Source organism: Quercus suber, unplaced genomic scaffold (assembly GCF_002906115.3).
Source record: "Quercus suber isolate HL8 unplaced genomic scaffold, Cork oak 2.0 scaffold_975, whole genome shotgun sequence".
Classification (NCBI taxonomy): domain Eukaryota; kingdom Viridiplantae; phylum Streptophyta; class Magnoliopsida; order Fagales; family Fagaceae; genus Quercus; species Quercus suber.
In genome coordinates, this window is record NW_027070393.1 from 42,695 (window position 1) to 64,546 (window position 21,852).

Below are 21,852 nucleotides of genomic sequence, written 5' to 3' on the forward strand. Positions count from 1 at the left end.
AGCAGAAGAAACCATTGGTGGATCTCATCTCTAAAGCCAATTCGTTTTTTCAATCATGTTTTGGATTATGTTTTCTATTACCTCGGAACAAGAGATGGTCGAATTCTATGGCGCAATACAACCTAATGAGTCACTGCATCAAACTTAAGTCGATTAAAGGGAGTCAAACCAAGAAGTACATTAATAAAATGTTGGAGAAATATTGGTACAAGAATTTGGAACCTGCCCCTGAGGGTTTGAAAAAAAGGATCTTTGAACAGCTTAAGAATGCAAGCAGCATATCAGATATCAGGGTTTCTAAGCAATTATTTGCTTATATTGGAGATGATGATGAGGCAAAGAAATGTATTCTTAATCTTGCTCAGAGCATGGAGGTAGACTTTTGACGGGACTAATGAGTTCATGCACGCACGGACGATCCCATCGATACGGACGAATCCAGACTCTGGCTAGGTGAGTCAATTATGTGCTTTACTGACGAACATATACAGACCATTCAATGCAGGCAATCAAACCCGAAACGGTTACAGAGACAGCTGTACAATCCGTTGAAGGGTAGTGATGGCACATTAAACGGCCCCAGACGTTACCAAAAGGAGCATTAAAGACCTCCATAACTACCCAATGGCTAGAAGCCATGAGAACATATATAAAGTCTCCCACATTGCTGAAGAACAGGTACGGATACCCAAAAACTCTAAGAAATGACTAAGAACAGTTGAAGAACTGACTAAGCAAAACCAAGAAATGAGATTACGGCTTCAGCAAGAGGAAAATCGTTCGAAGGGAAATCAAGAAGATGAGGGGGATAGCAACAGAAGAAGTGACCATCGAAGGCCAAACACTCCCGTTGAGCAAAATTCAAATATTCTTTGGGAGATGAGGAGGGAGATGGACGAACTAAGGAACGCCATCAAAGAAAAAACAGAGCGGAGCGTGGATCGGATGGTCCGGGCGACGGATTCACCATTCACAACAGCGGTCCTCGACTGCCCAGTGCCGTCGAAATTTCGGTTACCTCAGCTCGAGTCCTTCGACGGGCTGAAGGACCCTTAAGATCATCTAAACACCTTCAAGACGACCCTGAGACTTCAACAGCCCCTAGATGAAATATTGTGTCGCTCCTTCCCAACTACATTCAGGGGAGCTGCCCGAGAATGGTTCACGAAGTTGCCAACATCGTCAATCGATACGTTTGAGCAGTTGAGCAACGCCTTCCTGTGTCACTTTATTGGAGGACAACGACCAAAGAGGACCGCTGACCAGTTGCTTACCATCAGGCAGGGAGAAAAAGAAACCTTGAGGTCATATGTACAACGTTTCACGAGGGAAACACTAGATGTAGACGAAGCCGACGATATGGTGCAGCTGACGACCTTCAAAGCAGGGCTGAGGTCCAGGGATCTCGTCAGCTCACTCGCGAAGAACCCCTCAAAGACGATGGTTGAAATGCTCCTCAAGGCGCAGAAGTACATGAACACTGAAGACGCATTGGCTGCTATCAAGGACGCGGACAGACTAGGGGACAAAGGAAGAAAAGAAGACGATCATAGAGGGCAGAAGCGGGACCGTCCAGATCGTCGAATCAATGAAGGAGTCAGAAGGAAGGATGACAAAAATCCACAAACGGTAAAATTCACCCCTCTCGTTATGCCTGTTGACAAAATTTTGGCGCAGATTAAAGACGAGCATTATCTTAAGTGGCCACGGCCACTACACTCATCTCCTAACGTCCACGACAAAAGTAAGTACTGCCGATTCCACAAAGATCACGGCCACTACACCGAAGATTATAGGGATCTCAAAGAGTAGATAGAAGAATTGATACAGAGGGGGAAGTTGCAGAAATTTCTAAAGAAGGGGGAACACAACAAATTCCGAGATGAAAACAAAGGCCAACAGGGGTTCTCCTCCAGGAACGACGGCCGTCAATCACAACCTCCTCAAAATGTGGTATGGGAAATACAGACGATCGCAGGGGGGCCTACCACTGGGGGCTCATTCAAGTCACTCAAGAAAACACATCAACGACAGATGAATAGCGTCCATATGACACCCCTGCCAAAGTACAGACGAACCGATCAGGATATGACCTTCAACGAGAGTGACTCCAGAGGAGTGAAACAGCCTCACAATGACCCGTTGGTCATAATGCTCACCATAGAAGGATTCAACACCAAAAGAGTCCTCGTGGACAATGGTAGCTCTGCCGATATCATTTACTTTTCCGCATTCCAACAATTGAGGCTAGATCCCAAGAGACTTCGTCCATTTGATTCTCCACTCGTCAGTTTTAGCGGTGACAAGGTGTACCCCAGGGGCATAGTGACGCTGACAGTAACAGTGGGAACGTATCCAAAACAGTTGACTCGTCAAATAAACTTTTTGGTAGTAGATTGTCCCTCGTCCTATAACGTCATCATCGGAAGGCTAGCACTCAACAAGTGGAAGGCGTCTACATCCACCTACTGCTTGAAGGTGAAGTTTCCAACGGAAGAGGGTATTGGTGAAGTTAAGGGAGACCAAGTTCTACCTCGAGAATGCTATCAAGCTGTTTTAGCAGCTAAAGAGAACCATACGTGGGTAGTGGAAGAAAAAGAGGAAGAAAAGATGAAAGCACTGGAAGTAGTGGAGTTGATCGAGGGGGAAAGGACGAAAACAACCAGAATAGGGACAACATTGAGTCCTGAGATGAGAACGAGGCTCATTCGATTTCTCAGGGAGAACTTGGACGTCTTTGCTTGGAGCCATGACGACATGCCAGGAATATCTCTAGAAGTTATCCAACACAGGTTGAATGTGGATCCAGAGAGGAAACCCGTCAAGCAGAGACGAAGGACATTTGCGCCAGAAAGAGACCAAGCAATTGCTGACGAGGTGAGTAAACTCTTGACTGCAGGCTTTATCAGGGAGGTGTACTATCTAGACTAGCTGGCAAACGTTGTCCTAGTAAAGAAAGCAAATGGAAAATGGAGGATGTGTGTGGACTTCACGGACCTAAACAAGGCCTGCCCAAAGGACAGTTTTCCTCTTCCAAGAATAGACCAGCTGGTAGATTCCACGGCCGGGCACAAGCTATTGACGTTCATGGACGCATTCTCCGGGTACAATCAGATAAAAATGGCTGACGAGGATCAGGATAAAACCGCCTTCATCACTAGTCAGGGGCTCTACTGCTACAAGGTCATGCCCTTTGGACTGAAGAACGCAGGAGCGACGTATCAGAGGTTGGTGAATAAAATGTTCATCAAACAAATAGGCAGGAATATGGAAGTGTACGTCGACGATATGCTCGTCAAGAGCAGGGAAGAGCTCGCGCATCTGGACAACCTTAAGGAGACATTCGATACCCTTAAGCAATACCAAATGAAGCTAAACCCTGGCAAGTGTGTTTTTGGTGTCGCCTCCGGAAAATTCCTAGGATTCATGGTGTCTCAGAGAGGAATAGAAGCAAATCCTGAGAAGGTGCAAGCTATACTCAACATGGCATCACCCAAGACCGTCAAGGAAGTCCAGAAGCTCACAGGCCGGATTGCAGCTCTTAACAGATTCGTGTCAAGAGCAACGGACAAATGCTTACCATTCTTCAAGACCCTTAAGCAAGCCTTTGAATGGACCGACGAATGTGAAGCGGCTTTCCAAGAGCTCAAGCGTTACCTCAGCAATCCACCACTCCTAAGCCCATCCAAAGAAGGAGAAAACTTGTACTTATACCTGGCAGTTTCATCTACAACCATCAGTGCAGCCTTAATATGAGAAGAAGATAGGAAACAGCTCCCAGTGTACTACGTCAGCCAAGCTTTCCAAGGAGCTGAATTCAGGTACCCGAGGATCGAGAAAATCACCTTTGCATTGATATTAGCCTCGCGCAAGCTCAGGCAATACTTCCAAGCAAACCCGATCTTAGTGATGATGGACCAACCCATCAAGAAGTCTATGAACAAACCCGAGGCAGCAGGGAGGATGGTCCAATGGGCAATTGAACTCAGCCAATTCGACGTGGAATACCATCCCAGGACGGCCATCAAAGCACAAGCTCTGGCTGACTTCATTGCTGAGTTCACTCACCCAGACAAGCCGAGCATTGCCAGCATGGGCGAGACATGGGTGATACAGACTGATGGCTCATCAACCCAAAAAAGAGGGGGAGTAGGGGTCGTCATAACCACTCCTGACGGAGAAACATTGAAATATGGAGTCCAGCTAAAATTTCTAGCCACCAATAACGAAGCTGAATACGAAGGAATTCTGACGGGTTTAAGACTCGGAAGAAAGCTGGGGGCCAGCAACCTGCTAGTCCAAAACGACTCAAAGCTAATAATTGGGCAAATCATAGGAGAGTACGAAGCAAAAGAAGAAAGGATGCATAAATACCTCAAGTTGACGAAACGCTTAACCCAAGAGTTCGAAAAAGTGGAGTTCGTCTAGATTCTTAGAAGCCAGAATATGGCTGCAGACGAAATTTCAAAGATAGCCTCGTCGGAAGAAACTAAATCAGGGATGGGCTTGATGATGGAGATACAAAGGAGCCCCAGCATAGAAGAAATATCAACATTCGCGGTCGGGGGCACGAATAGCTGGATGACGCCCATCATGTCCTTTCTTCAAGATGGCTATCTGCCCCAAAACACAGATGAAGCTAGGAAGATCAAGAAGAGATCCGCCAGATTCATGATTCTCAATGATACTTTGTACAAAAGAGGTTTCTCCATGCCCTACTTGAGGTGTGTTGACGAAGGAGAAGCCGAATACGTCCTGAGGGAGGTCCATGAAGGGATCTGTGGAGATCATGCAGGCCCAAAATCCCTGGTAAGAAAAATTATGCGAGTAGGTTACTTCTGGCCGACCATGCAAGATGACTCAGCAAAGTTCGTCAAGAGATGTGACAAATGTCAAGGGTTCGGGAACATCCAACGGCTTCCATCAGAAAAGCTGACGACGATAATGTCTCCATGGCCATTCGTACAATGGGGAATCGACATCGTTGGCCCACTACCTCAAGGCAAAGGTTAGGTAAAATTCTTACTAGTTGCTATTGATTATTTCACTAAATGGGTTGAGGCAAAGGCATTGGCAACCATCACTGAGGCCAGAATCCAGGGGTTCATATGGAAGAACATAATTTGCAGGTTCGGGATCCCACGGACGATCATATCGGATAACGGACGTCAGTTCGATAGCCAAAGTTTCAAGGACTTCTGCTCAAGCTTGGGCATCAAGAACCAGTTCTCGTCACCAGGCCACCCGCAGGCGAATGGACAGACAGAGGTAACGAACCGTACATTGCTCAAGATCATAAAGACCAAACTAGACAACGCGAAAGGAGCTTGGCCAGAAGAACTACCCAACGTCTTGTGGGCCTACAGAACCACGGCTAGAACCCCAACAGGAGAGACCCCCTTCAGACTCACCTACGGTACCGAAGCAGTAATCCCTGTCGAAGTGGGAATAACCAGCACCAGGAGAGAAGCGTTCAATGAAGAAGAAAATGACGACCTACTGCAAGTTGACCTAGACTGCCTTGACGAAGTACGAGACAAAGCCTTCAGTAAGATGACGGAATACCAGAGAAAGATGACAGACTACTACAATAGAAGGGTGAAGCTTAGGAGACTCAACATAGGGGACCTCGTCCTGCGCAGGATAACCCAGGCAACCAAAGATCCATCCCAAGGAAAGCTCAGCCCCACGTGGGAGGGGCCATACAAAGTCATTCACTACTCCAAACAGGGCAACTACCACCTGGAGACCCTAGACGGACAAAGGCTCCCAAGATCGTGGAACATTGAACATTTGAAGAAATATCATCAGTAGATGTAACGAAAAGACACACTCGTCATTTACTATCAATAAATGAGTTATTCAGCCAATATTTGTGTATAAACCATGCCTGGAGAAACTAACGAAAGCCAAAAAATGGCTAAGTAACAAGATTTCGCCTAGACGGATGTAAGTTACTGACGAATATCACTTAGTGATCAAAAAGCCAAAAAATGGCTAAGTAACAAGATTCCGCCTAGACGGATGTAAGTTATTGACGAATATCACTTAGTGATCAAAAAGCCAAAAAAAAAAAAAATGGCTAAGTAACAAGATTCCGCCTAGACGGATGTAAGTTACTGACGAATATCACTTAGTAATCAAAAAGCCAAAAAAATGGCTAAGTAACAAGATTCTGCCTAGACGAATGTAAGTTACTGACGAATGTCACTCGGTGATCAAAAAGCCAAGAAATGGCTAAGTAACAAAACTTCCGCCTAGATGGATGTAAGTTACCGACGAGGATCACTAAAAAGCCAAAAAAGGCTAAGTGATAAAATCTCGCCTAGACGAATACAAATTACTAACATGCATCAAACAAAAAAGGAAGAAGGACATGCAATCACAAATACAAGAAATAAAATTAAAAGCCAGAGGCTAGCAGACGAATAACCATTGTTTCTACAATTAAAAGCCCATAAACGCTGGGCTAAAAATACTGTCTTAAAAAAAAAAAAAAAAAGGATATTGTTTAGCAAATAGATTTACAAAAATAAAAAGAGCCCAAAACATGACGGGCACCACAAAGGAATCTTTTCAAAGGAATTTTTTCCAAGTCTCAAACTCGTCAAGCCACATCGCCGGCAGGGGCATCCTCGGTACGAACGGCGTCATCAGGAGCATCAGCTGGAGCCTCAGTCTCGGTGGTAGACGATTGAACAGCTTCGTCAGCCGCCATCTCTTGATCCACTTCTTCCAGATCAAGCGCCTCCATGTTTACTCCTGAAGGGTGTTTGACGAGGTACCTCATCAGAAGCTCGAAGCCCTTGAAGTACCAACTGAAGAGCACGGTATTGTACTCATCAGTGGTCTGGAAGGCCGCTACCGATATGGCTGCAATAGTCTTAAGGCTCTCCTTGGCGACTACAAGTTGCTCGTCTTTCTCAACGTTCAACTGACGCTCCACCCTAAGATCGTTTGAGAACTTCTTTGCTTGCTCTCTCAGGGTATTTGCCGTGCCCATGGACTCGATGAGGTCCTTCTTCAAACCAGAATTTTCCGCCTCCAACGCCTCCACCCTCGAAGTCAGGGACGCCACCTTTGCCTCTTGAGTAAGATACTCAGAAGCAATGTGGAGGCTCTCCCCCAGAACCTGAAAAGAAGTACAAACTCTTCAGCAAAAAAAAAAAAAAAAATGTGAGGGGGTTACTCTCGAAAGGAGTAAAAAGTACTTCACCTGAACCAGCTTATGAACGTGGCCAGCAGCGACTGTGTTCAAGGAGACCCCAGAGAAAGCTTTTAATTCGTCAGCCGTCACAATGCTGTGGGCCCGTTCAACTGCCAGTTTCTCATCGCTCTAGATGCTTGAGCGGCCAACGTCCTCTTTCTCTTTCTCCTTCCCTGACAAGCGTGGCCTCTTGGAGACGGGAGTGGGAAGCTCCTCCACTGAAGTGGACGGAGAATCAGTCCTCGTCACCTCAGTGCCAGAGACGAGGGGAGTGACTGAGGCTGGCGGAGTGGCGGAAAGGCCCTTCCCTATAACACGCACGATCTTTTTGCCTATGTTGGATAAGGGCTCGTCCTTCTTGGCCCTCATCTTGGCGTACATATCTTTGTTGAATTTCGACGTCATCTCTGTCAAAAGAAAAACATTAGCCACGAAGAAAAGCACAAGAAAAGAAAAGGTCAGTATTGACGAAGCTAGAACTTACTCTTTTTTCCTTCTATGTCAATGTTTTTCAAGACAAAGGCAGAGGGATCAGGCCCGAGACAATAGAATGCGAGGGTTCTGGGATTGACGAGATCGTCCCTGTTCTCGATCGTCTGTGCATACTTAATGGCCTTCTGCACACGTTCTCTGTACCTGCTTTTTAGCTTTTGTCGTCTTTTGACTAAAAAATAAAAAAATAAAAAAAAAAAGAGGAGAGAAGGTGTTAGCAGCCTTGATTGTAAGCACGACGGGATTCAAGAAACGAAGAAGGAATATTGACGCACCTAAAGTCGGGGTTTCTCACCGACGACGTAACACCGGGAGATCACCCCAAACCTCGCTTGAGGGAGTCTCAAACTCGTCCCCAAACACATAGAAGAACCTGGACTTCCAATACCTGAACGACGAAGGTAATTTTTTGACGATTCTAGTACCTCTCTCCCAAGGCACTAGTTCATAATACCCATACTCCCTCGACGCTTTCAACCGATACAAATACACTAGCTCGTCTACCCTGATCATATCCCCGTCATTAGCTGCCAGCCATATCCCCATACAACTGATTAAAATTCTCCAAGAGTTGGGCATAAGTTGCCCCGGAGCGATACCAAAATGATCTAGCAACTCCATCAGGAAGGGATGGACGGGAAACCTCAACCCACAAATGAAGGCAGCCTCGTAAAAGCATACCTCGCCTGGGAAGAAGTGACACGCCCGGTCCTCCACACTGGGCAGACGAACCCTAACTCTGTCAGGAAACTGAAATCTGTCCCTAAACCTCGCCAACGTGTCAGCATCTAACCCACACTCCTTTCCCAGGGCATAAAAAGCCCTAACCTCTCGAGAGCCAGAGACGGCAGTATCTTCCTCCGTTGGGCTGTCGTTGGACGACAACCCAGTTTCAAGCTCACTCGACCTAACTACTGACATACCTACTCGCCCTCCAACCTCGTTCACGAACCAATCCAAAGACTGACGAAGCAAAGGCAACAGATCAGCCAAAGCAACGCTTAGACAGTTACCCTCAAAAACAAAATCCTCAATACTAGAGGAAACCCCCAAAAACCCTCCTAACCGAGCAAAAAGTAATGAAATTGAGGGGCAAGCTACCCTAACCTCAGAGCTACTAAGCATGAAAAACAAAAGACACAACAGCAAACTAAACCCCCATGGAATTTAGAACAAAAAAAAAAAAAAAAAAAAACACAGAAGAAGAGAAAATCAGAGGCAAAACCATAATAAGGCAAAGAGAAATAACACAGGAGGATGGGCGTACCTTAAGGAAGCGGTCAGAAGGAAGAACACCACCACGCCGGTTGCTAGTTCGCAGAAAGGTTGCAGAGAAAGGTCGCCGGAGAGGATGATCAAAGCAAATGAGTAAGAGTATTTTTGAAAAATGTGAACAAGGAGGAGTTTTTAACTAAGGCTTTGGGAAACTGAAAAAAACCAGCGGGAAGCCTAATAGTCCCACCAAATCAAAGCATTAATTCCACCCACCAGCGCGTGCCACGTGTTCCACGATTTGCGAAACGCCGCCGCTTTACATTTACTGCAGATCGAAATCCCAAAAGACACTCATAAACTGTAAAACTCCTCATATTCTATGATCGTCATTTAACTGACGAACACAGAATCGGGGGGCAACTGACGGGACTAACGAGTTCATGCACGCACGGACAATCCCATCGATACGGACGAATCCAAACTCTGGCTAGGTGAGTCAATTATGTGCTTTACTGACGAACATATACAGACCATTAATTGTAGGCAATCAAACCCGAAACGGTTACAGAGATAGCTGTACAATCCATTGAAGGGCAGTGATGGCACATTAAACGGCCCCAGATGTTACCAAAAGGAGCATTAAAGACCTCCATAACTACCCAACGGTTAGAAGCCATGAGAACATATATAAAGTCTCCCACATTGCTGAAGAATAGGTACGGATACCCAAAAACTCTAAGAGATCTCTCTAATTCTTCCCAATTACATTGTTTATTTCCCATAAAGCTCATTATGCTGACTTTGGCATCGAAGGCGCTGTGGCAGGCACCACACCGGTGACCATCTCCAAAGGTTGAAGAATCATCTCCGTCCGACGAACGTAACTGACGAGTTCACACTCATCAACTTTGATGAAACCATTCTTCGTTGGCACATTGCAACATATCTCTGCCATTGTAATGATCTGGACAATGACTCCGAAACTGTAAAAAATCTATTATGTGAGAGCAAATTGTTGTCGAATTATTTAGTGTACCTTCTAGTCATGTGCCCTTACATGCTGCCTAGTGGGATTGGGCAAATCAGATTTCAGGACACTTGTGCTGAGGCTATCGAGTTTATAGAAGAAAGGGAATATATATCAGACGAAAACAAAGCTTGTGAAGTGCTATTTAAAGTGAACATGGAAATTCCGCCATCTCAAATCAAAGGTGATAGAAGCAAGTCAGTGAAATTTGATGCATGCATACTTGCACAATCTCTGCAATTCCTAGAGACACAGNTAACTTTAATTACGTTGGGTCTAAAATTGCTTCTAATAAGCGATAGAATGGTCAGGTTTTAGGTAGAGGTGCTAGTAGACCTATCTAAAGGGAAACAGAGTTGATAGAAAAATTGAGTTGATGATAGAATCTTCTCTCACACCTTAGGAGGGAGCTGGAACTATGTATGTATAGTTTTTTTGTACAATAGTAAAGATATTTTACACTTAATGTGGATACTGCTGTGGGGCCGTGCTTCTCTTCTATAGCTGCAGTGGCGAGAGACCGGAGAGGGGAGGGTATTTGCTGGTTCTATGAAAGTGAATACCACCTCCCTCTCTTGGCGGAAGCGGAGGCTATTAAGTGGGCTCTCTCTTTTGCTCCCGCCGTGGGTAATGATTGCATTATTGTGGAATCGGATTGCCAATACTGTGTGCATCTTCTCAATGAGTTGGCCGAGCCGCCCCCCCCCCCCCCCCCCTGGAGGTTCTGGTCCTTGTGCTCTGAATTGAGGTTGTTTTTGTCTGTCTTAGATAAGGTTTTTGTGAAGTGGGTGCCTAGGCAGTGTAATACAGCAGCCCACACTTTAGCAAAATGGTCACTTTCTTGTAATTTCTTTGGTCCTTTTGATTTTGGGAATTGCCCTGCTTGTTTCTCTTCCATCATTTTGGAAGAGTCCAGGAGGGTCTTGTAGCTCTGTTTTTCCCTTCTTTAATAAAGTTCCTGGTTCATAAAAAAAAAGGTATTTTACAAGGATAGTTAATTAATACATGGTCAACTATGATTTGAACGTCTACAACCTGTCTTCCATTATTGCTGTCATGATTTGTGGGATTCGTAAAAATTGTAGAGGTTGACTTGTTTAAATTGTGCTTCACGTGCTCCCCTGTCTGTGCTATGGATGAGGCAACGGTTCCTAATTCCTTATTGCTATCCCCCCGGGCAAAATCATTTTGCTAAATTTCCCATTATGAATTGCCAAAAAATTGGTTAGTATTTGTTTTTGGTTTGAGGAAAATGTTTTTGTCATTGTTCATCAGTCTGGATTCTTAGATAACACTAGTGGACTTAAGCCTTAAATGACTTGAGCTAAACGAAATATTAAAAGTTCAAGATTTGTTCATTAATTTATTTCAAATACAAACCAAGCTCGGACTTATCAACAAATTAAATTATATGCTCAAATTTGGTTCTTTCTTGCCAAACAGGCTCAAGTTTGTTGACGAGTAAGAGTGATTTGATTAACTTTTTTTTTTTTGTTTTTTTTTTGTTTTTTTTTTTTTTTTTATTTTTTATCATATTTGATAAACACCGGCAGGAATGGGTCTTCCATCTCTTTGGAACAAACCGTCCAATGGAGATTGACAGACAACCTCTTGTCTACATCATCCAACCCTTGTCTTCCCACCCATTGGATGGTTGGACAACCATATAATAATGAAGGCACCACTCATGGAAACTCTAATTCTCCCACGCAATATATTAACCCACCAACCATGTTCTCCATTTGCAGGCACGAACTTTGAGAATTTCGCCACCATTAATCTCACATCTTCCATCACACATATTGATGGAAAGTGAAAAAAATTGTGGAAGACAGTCAACCTATGCTTCTATATAAATCAGAAGACTATTGAATAGTACAAATTTTCTATCTTACTCTTCCTACTCCACTATATACTTAACAAATAAAAACATACTATATGTTTATCTAATTTATTAAATTCTAAATTTATGCTTTCTATTATTTTAATTACTTAAATATGATGAGTTATTTATTTATTTATTTTAGGAAATTAAAATAATATAAGACATAAATTTAGCATTTAATAAATTAGATGGACATATGACATGTTTTTATTTGTGGAGTATATAATGGAGTAGGAAAAGTAGAATAGAAGATTTGGACTTACTATTGAATTCTTTGTTTTCTTGGGTTTCTGTGAGTTTTTAACTTAAGTATTGAAAAAGTTTAGGCCAGTTCCATTTTGGCACCTTCTGATAATGTGTTTTATTCTTGTAGGTCTTCTAGGGTTCTCGTTAAACAATTAGCCTGCTGATTTTTTGTGCATCATCAAATATTTCGACTAATTTTTTTTTTATTTTTATCTCTTCGCACTTTACGCTAATAACTAAATTATTATTGAAATTATAATATTTGAGTTAATTAGTCAAAAATTATCTTTGTTTTCTTGGGTTTTTGTGAGTTTTTAACTTAAGTATCAGAAAAGTTTAGGTCGATTCCATTCTGGTACCCTCTGATAATGTGTTTTATTCTTATAGCTCTTCCAGGGTTCTTGTTAAACAATTAGCCTACTGATTTTTTGTGCATTATCAAACACTTCAACTAATTTTTTTTTTGAGTTTGACTTACCTCTAGTAATTGTTTAACTGGAATCTCCTTTTTTTTTTAATAAGAAATTGCCACATCATCCATTAACTAAATAAAAAGTGGAGATTAAAACTCACTACCACTTGTTATTGTATATTTGAAATAAAGGACACCTTCAGTCAAAAAAAGTACTAAAGGTAAGTCAAATTTTTTATTTATTTATTTTTTATCTCTTCACATTTTACGCTAATAATTAATAACTAAATTATTATTGAAATTATATTATTTGAGTTAATGAATCAAAAAAAAAAAAAAAAAAATTTCTTTATGAACTTATAAAGATTAGATTCAAAATAATCAAAGAAATTTTTTTTTGGAGTTGGGTAGCAAGTCCTGAAGTCCAACTCTAGCATCCCGAAATGGGGTTCTTGTTTCTTCAAGATTTCCTATCAAGGGTGGGCTTCAAAGGCTAGAATCATTGAGTAGAGTGTTGCAATCTGAATCTCAATTGGCTATTCATGGCGAAGAGTAGTCGAGGCAAAGGAAGAGGTTGTCCCAAAGCTTATAGAGTATCTGTGTTAAGTTGTGAAAATGTGGCTGCACCACATGGCTCGTGGACAAATAAGGTTGCAGATCAATGTTTTGATGGTGGTTCTCATCAAAATGTTGAATATCGGGAAGATTACACTACTAGGCTAGATGATGCTCGAACTTCAAAGGATATGGCGGGTGCTTTGGATTTCTATATGAACAAAGTTTGGTTTCAAATATGTTCCGACTCATTATCTGAAAATTTATGAGACTATCTCTCTGTATTATTTAAAGACGGCATATCACTTATTAAAAAGTAATATATAAGTCTAAAACTACACGTAAAATGATTTTCTTAATCACTATATCATGGGATGTAACTTGGAACAAGATAGCTCTAAGTATATATGTTGGAGACATCTTTTCCTTTCTATAATACTGTCAACTTGTGTAAGCCTCTAGCATATGGGTCTACTCCAACCTTGAGCTCCTAACTGCAATGTTTTATAGAATGATTCAAACAGTTCTTCCCAACTGCAATGTTTTGAGTCGGAAAGAGTAAATTAAATGCACCTGCCATAACCATCACCTTAAAATAACAGGGGAAAAAAATAAATATCGTGGACCTTAAAAGTTTTTTTTAATTAGACTTCCACCGCTAGACAAAAGCACGTAACGTTGGACTCCGTCAGTAATGTTGACAGGTATTGAAAACAAGAGATCAAGGATTTGAATGAATCAGTTTGCTTGTGAGAACTTAAAGGCAAAGAAATGGAGTACATCTGGGGAGGGTGCAATGCATGGCAGGTATTCTTAATAAAAGAAGAAATCAAAAGCCAAAACAACTCCGTTCAAGCATGCATTATGGACCAAAAGAGATTTAACCAAATATGGACGACAATATGGACGGTTCTATCTAATCCAATCCTTCCACATTAAAGTGGTTAAACAAACAAACCAAAAGAGATTTAACCAAATAAGTCTTTTCATCCCGACAAGCAGAGATGAATTTCAACAATTGTACGTAGGTCCTTTTTCCCTCAGGTTATACCTTACACACGTATTAGTGCACATATTAGTGCACAGAGTGTGTGTAACACACTTGTGTGAACAAAAAACAGCACTTCCTTTAAATTTACTATGCAAAAGATCAAAGTTGTGTGTATTTTCCAACTTGATCTCTCTCTCTCTCTCTCTCACAATCAATCAAGAATGTATATATATACTCACTCACACACACACGTGTGAGTGAAATCCCACATTAAAAATTCATAGGGCTTATGCATTTTGTGTTAAGTGGTATTTCTACATGTTATATTAATTTTATCTCCCCAACACACCCACGAAAATTATGAAAATTTAAAAATGAAGTAATAATAACAATAATATTATTACTAGTATAATAAATATGATTATATTTCTTTTTTCTTTATTTCAATACAAATAAGAGAGAAAATAGCAAATTACTCAAAAATAAAAGTTATAATACATAAATTTTTAAGTATACACAATCCATAGTTCACCATCACCTTAAAAGAAGAAGGAAAAAAAAAAACTCTAAATCTTGTGGACCATAAATATTTTTAGATAAGGTATATCATTATCATAAATACTAAATGTGTATGTGAAATTGTTAATAATGAATGTATTATTCTGTCTCTTTTGAATCTGATATGTTGGGGAAAAAATCACTTTAAACAACAAAATTAGGAAATGAAATTTATGTTGCGCTCAAAAATTGCAAGAATGCATAATTAAATTCAAATTTTTTAATAAGCCTTTGAAGCATGCAATAAAAATAATTGTTTGATTCTAAGTAAAAGTGTTAATTGTAGCCTAACAAGAGCATAACAATAATAAATACTATGATTCAACTTTTAGATATATAGGGTACGTTTGGTACATTGAATGTAGATTACATTAGGAATAGTAATCTTTATTACTAGAAATAGAAAACATTGTAATGGAATAATTATTACTCTTCATAAGTTTGGATGTTACGTATGGAAAGCTTGTAAATGATGATGTATAAGGAAACTATATATTTTTGGAAATATATTAACTTTAAAACCTATTATATATATTAAGGAATAACTATTACATCCATTTTAAAGAGGAATAACTATTCTTCAATTTAAAGAATAGTTATTCCAATGTAATAATTAATCCATGTAATAAAGATGCAACCAAATGACTGAATTACTATTATACATGAATAACTATTCTATTACAGGAGCTATTACAGCATACCAAACGTACCTATATAGATATAGACTTGTCATTAACCTATGCGATACACTAGATAGTTAACAATTGTTAAATATTTTCAATGCTACAGTTAGTTGAAAATGAATGAAAATCAATATTTATAATAAGAAACAAAGATATACATATTTTGAAAAAACAACCATATTGTGTTTTTTTTTTTAAAGATGAAAGAAAGCCACACTATTTATGTTTCTACCATATTTAAACTTTTATGAAGTATGGAACAACAAAATGCAACAACTTAATGAATTTTTTTTTTTTTTTTAAAGTTCCATTTTTTGACACAATAAATAAATTAATAAAAAAACGATGTGTAAAATTGTGGAACTACTAAAGCTTATGTGGCAAAATATTAGAAAGTCAACTAATAATCAAACGTCTTCAGTTTGGTTTAAAACTCTCCATGTTGTTGAATAGTAGTTGGTTTAAAATTATCAATGTTGATGAGTAATAGTCGGTTTAAAACTCTTTATGTGGTTAAATAGTAATTGGTTTAAAACTCTTTAGCTTACTAAGTAGTAGATAATTTTTTTTTTTAGGGTGATGTAGTAGATAGTTTAAAACTCTTCTTTTGACGTAATAAATAACTTAATAAAAATTTATGTGTAAAATTGCCAAAACTTATGTGGCAAAATATTATAAGTTCAACTAATAGTTAAACTTTTTCGGCTATTATATATTATATAGATTATATATTGTTGCAATTTTTTGAAAAAAATTGGATTAAGATTGTAAAGTCAGTTTTTGTAGCCCAAGCCCAAAAGGTATGGATTAGGGGCCCAATGAACCCAAGACAATGAATTTGTAGAGCGTGGGTGAAAGAGCTGGGTTGGACGTGAATTAGACAAGAGTTAGTTATGGTATTTAGGGTGAACTAACATAAAAACGCACTTCAAAATTTCAACAAATGGATGTCCGAAGAGGCATATTATTGAATGGAAGATGATTACAACTCTTAGAGCTACAGTAGAATTATACTCTCTTTTTCTTTTCTGTTTTTCTCCCCTACTTATCAGAGGCGTCTTCTCTTTATATAGCACCCACTACCATCATTTTTACCGTTCACTTGTTCTTTATCTGAGCGTCCACTTGAGTGCATGTCCCATCTGGTATTTTCTTTAGCTCTCCGTGAGTAGTGGTAACTGAGATTATACTGTTCAGGGGTCTTCTCTACATTAATGCGGCCAGAAAAGCAGCTGCAATGCATTTAATGTGGTGGTTGCAGCTTGTCTTCTAGATATTTTTTCGTTCCTATCTTCTTCACATGTGCCTGAAGCCTCCCTTTATCCTCAAAGTCATTAGAAAGGTTACTTGAACCTCTCAGGTGTCTGCCCGACCAATGCTATTTGTATCCGAGGAGAATGGTCTCCTCGGACCATTGATGATCTATTCGGAATACCCCCTCGTTTGCCTCAGGGTAAATTTCTTAAACATGGACTCCTTCTTGAACATTTTTCTCTCTTCGAACATACAGTAGTCTTCACATAGGGCCCTAGGCCCAATATATTAAGTTGGGCTTTCACCCCCCACAAAGATTTTTTTGAAAAAAGAAAAAAAAAAGGTATATGTAAGGTTTTTATTAACTTAAAGACAATGAAAAACCAATTGACTACTCCATAAATCAAACACTAATACATTTAATATCCTAAACAACTTATAAATTACATCCCAAATTCATCATAAAGGTTTTGTGTTTTTTGAGTTTTTCATCACATTTACTCTCTCTCTCTCCCTCTTATAGTTTTGGTTTGAGTAATTCTTAGATATTTTGAAAAATGAGAATTTGATTTTTATTAAAATACAACCTACATGGCTATGTATTGAATATGTCTATCAATTATTTGAGTAATATCCATGTAAATTGTATTAATCAATTATTTGAGCAATATCAATTGTAAATTTGTGATGAGATTTGATTATCATGATAATCTCTTTAAGAGAATAGGAAATTTGAATCATTAATTTGAAATTTAAAACATTTTAGTTGTAAAAAAAAAAAAAAAAAACATAACACAATATAACGAAAGTTTGAATAATATAGACCACTTCAAAAAAAAATAATAATATCTATCAAGCACACTCAAGTTTATCAAAAAAAAAAAAAAAAAAACAAACAAACAACAACAAAATAGTAGAATGATATATTTGTAGAGATTAAAAAATGGAAAATAGTTTTAGAAATAGTTCAATTTTTAAGGATAACAAATTATCTTTAATAAATTTTGAAAAATAAATTATACATTATACCACATATGAATTAAGGAAGATAGTAGTGGGAGATGAAAATGTAAAATGGAGGAGAAAGGTTAGAGAGAGTGTAACAATAAGTTGAGAAATTAATAATGAGAAGAGTTAAAAATAAGAGGGATATGATATTTTGATTGTTAATAATGGAGATTTTAATTCACCTAAATGAGTAAATGTTAAAACAATTATAGGAAAATTAGAAAGAAAAAGGATAATGATATGGCCACTAATATGGCTTAACAAGAGTATAGTAATAATAAATATTACAATTAAGTAATAAAAAAATGAGAGAAAATAAAAATTAATTGGAAAATAATATCTAATTATCTTAAGGAGAAAATTGTGATTGAGAATAAGAAGATTACATGATTATACAAAAATTCATATAATGTTAAAAAATTTTAAAATAATATGTGAATAATGATAATAAATGTTAACAAATGTTAACAAATTAGTCAATCACATAATCTTTTTATTTTAAAATATTTTACATTAGAGAATATTATATGGAACAATATAACTGACGGATACAATTAATACAATGTTTTATCCTGTTAAAAAATAAAAAGAGTTAAATCATCATGAGCACTTTTTGGATGTGTAGAAAATAATTGTTAGAGGTTTTTTTAAAACTAAAAGAATAATTTTCTAATTCTATATACTTTTTTATAAAAAAAAAAAAAAAGTGCTATAAATAAATTTTATAAAAATGAAGATTTATTTAAACTTACCTTTTGAATTCTTTTGAGAAAATCTGTATTATTTTTTAATAATAAATTATATTAAAAAAAGATAAATTAACATAGAATTACACTTTATTGATAATTTTTATTNGATGAAAAACTCAAAAAACACAAAACCAAAATGTATCAATCCAAATAGAAATACAAAAAAAAAAAAAAAAAAAAAAATTCAGAGGATTAAGAATGACTAGTGTTTGTAAATGTTGATTTGATTTAGGTTTTATTTTTTTGGGTTCATGTTCTTGTTCACGTTGAAGATTGTTCTAGATTTGAATTCATGTCTTTTGTTTTGTTTTTTATTTTTATTTTTATTTCTTAAAATTGATTAATCACATGCTGATGTGACATTCTATAATGTCAATAAAAAAAATATTTTATTATTATTTTAGTTGTCACGTAAGCTTTAAGTATGCCAATAATGTACACTGTTTGTCATGTATGCGTTTTTTGTTAATGAGTTAATGGTAGAGACTAGATTGATTGCAAGTTAAAAAATAACATGGACCAAATTGACTATTATCAAAATGTAAGAACCAAATTGATTGTAACCCCAAAATGTAAAGGCCAAAATGATATTTTCACATTTTTTTTTTCTCTAGAAAAATGATATAATGTAACTTGGAATAATTCAATATATTTAATATTCAAATTTATCATAACATCACTTTTTTTATTATTGGAGAAGTGGTTTATTTAAAATTTGAAATCTTAATTCAACCATATTTAGTCGTTTATCTTTAGTTGAAACACAAATGGTTTTCTAATGAGCTTTTGTATGTCAATTGATAGGGTGGGATTTGCATTTACCCGATAAAAAATTGAACATATTTTAGCATATTTATAATGAAATATATAAAGGATCATATATGCTAATTGTATGCTAATAGTACTCACTTGAAAATTCAAAGACCTAAAATGTTCAATGAGTAAACTTTAAGAACTAACAGTGTATTTCGGGCGAAATATATAGATAAATATATATATATATATATATGTATGTATGTATGTATTCCCCCCCTTTAAGTGATATGTGTATGATAGTAAATTTAGATAAAAACATTTTCCATTATCTCATTTTTCTTCTCAACTAAATAAATGAAATTTATTTTTATTTTCTATCTTTTGTAGTCTATACCAAACTTAGAAAAACTAAAATATTTTCTATTATCCCAACATTTTCCATAATCTCAATTTATTTTCCAAGTCTAAACTAAACATAACCTTTACATTATATTTGGGAGGAAGGAAAAGACTGGAAAGTAATGGAATAATAAATAATAATAAAAAAAGAAGCTATTTTGGAATATCCTTTCAATTCCTTTGTTTGAGAATTTATGGAAGGAATGAGAAGATCATTATCTTATTTGGGAGTTTGAGTGGGAGCAAATGAAATTTGTAGGAGGGTACACTCATTCCTCAATTTTCCACTTAAAATCTTAAGTTTGCATTCCCTCAAAATTGAGAGAAATTGGAGGGAATGAAATTAAATTTAATAAAATTTTCACTAAAACTCTCTAAATATCCTTGTACATTCAGCTCTTTATTTTAAAATAAAGGTATAATAATAATGTTGCTATCAAATTATTCTATTTAATTGTTTGTAATACTACTCACAAATAAGGTTACTTCTGTACATTTTTTTAAGAAAGTTACTTATATTTATTTCCTTTTATTCTTATATTTTGAAACATTCAAATAAAATTACTTAATTGTATTTCATTCATTTCTTTTCTTTTTATTTCCAGTGCTTAATAAATACTTATATACATTTGATTCAATTCTATATTTTTTAGTACTTAGAGCATTTGTATCAATTTGAGCAAAATTTTTTATTTTTAGTAGAATTTTTTTTTTACACTACTAATTTTTAAAAACACTCCTGATATGGGAGAATTATAACAGGTGCCATGAACTTAACCCGTCAGCTTCTGTTCTGGCTGACGGGTCAAGACATGACGTAAGGTAAATGTGATGAAATGCACGCCAACTAACGGGCTGAAGTCCCCAAGTCCAACTGACGGCTTTTGAAGCCGTCAGGTTACTGAACGAAGCTTGAAGGCCGACGGGAAGTACAGGATGACGTCTTGAAAGGCTGACGATTCTGTGAAGACTATAACTTGGTCATCACGCATGGGTTTTAGAAATTACTTGTACTCTACGCCCCGTATCAGAGTCCTATAAGGAAAGGATTCCGCAATCTACGCGCATAAGGATTTCTACAAGGAAAAGACTTCTACTCCAAGGAAAAAAGGTCCACCCACTACTACTATAAAAACCCCAATACCCTCATGAGCCGAGGTACGCATAATTAACCCCTCTCTAGCACTCTAGAGTTGAAAGAAGTTCTAACTTGACCTTCGGAGGGTATTTGGCCGGCACCACACCGGTGCTCTCTGTGAGGTCCTTTTCTTTTTCATTGTGCAGGTGTTGTTTTTGAGCGAACACGCGTCGTACAACTCACTGGTGAGATTTTCGGCATCATCAGTTGGCGCCGTCTGTGGGAAACGCTTTCAAGTGACTAAGCCACATTATCATTTCCCGGTCTAAAGGGTTGCATGGTACTCACTCGCTCAATGGCAACTACTAATGACGTGCAAAGAGAGGAACCGCCCACGACTGCCCTTGAGAGACAAGTTCAGACTCTCAGTGCCACCGTGGAGCGTCTCACCAAACGGAACCTCGACTTGGAAGAGCAGCTGCGCCAGAGGGATACAGCACCAAATGGCCAACCAGAAGATCAAGAGGGGACTAGCGCTCCAAACAGGAACCAGGAGAGACCTGAGGGCAGCCACGCCCCAAGCAGGCCGGAAAGGCAGCATGTGAGCATGCCATCCCTCATGGATGCGACTCCACCACATATTGCCGCCGAGATGCAAGCAATGAGGGAACAGATGGAGGTCATGATGAACGCCCTCAAGGGGAGAGTCTCGAGCGATCTCGACGATCTAGTCAACCGTACCGATTCACCCTTCACTATGGCCGTGAACTCTTTTCCCCTGCCCCACAAGTTTCGCATGCCGAATATAGAAAGCTATGACGGGGTGAAGGATCCTTTGGATCACCTGGAGACTTTCAAGACCCTGATGCATCTTCAGGGAGTGGCAGATGAGATTATGTGCAGGGCCTTCCCCACCACACTTAAAGGCCCCGCAAGGATATGGTTCAGCCGACTGACGCCCAACTCTATCAGCACCTTTAAGGAGCTAAGCGCCCAATTCACTACACACTTCATTGGCGGACATAGGTATAAGAAGTCCACGGCATGCTTGATGAGTATCAAGCAAAAAGAGGACGAGACATTACGATCCTACATAACGCGCTTTAATAAGGAAGCGCTATCGGTTGACGAAGCCGACGACAAAATACTTGTAGCAGCCTTCACCAATGGGTTGCGGAAGGGCAAGTTTTTGTTCTCTCTATACAAGAACGATCCGAAGACCATGTCGGAAGTCTCTACAGGGCTACTAAGTATATGAATGCTGAGGACGCGTTGCAGGCCCGAGAAGAGAAGCCAGAAAAGGGAAAGGCAGGAGGATGCCGCGACCAGACCAAGGA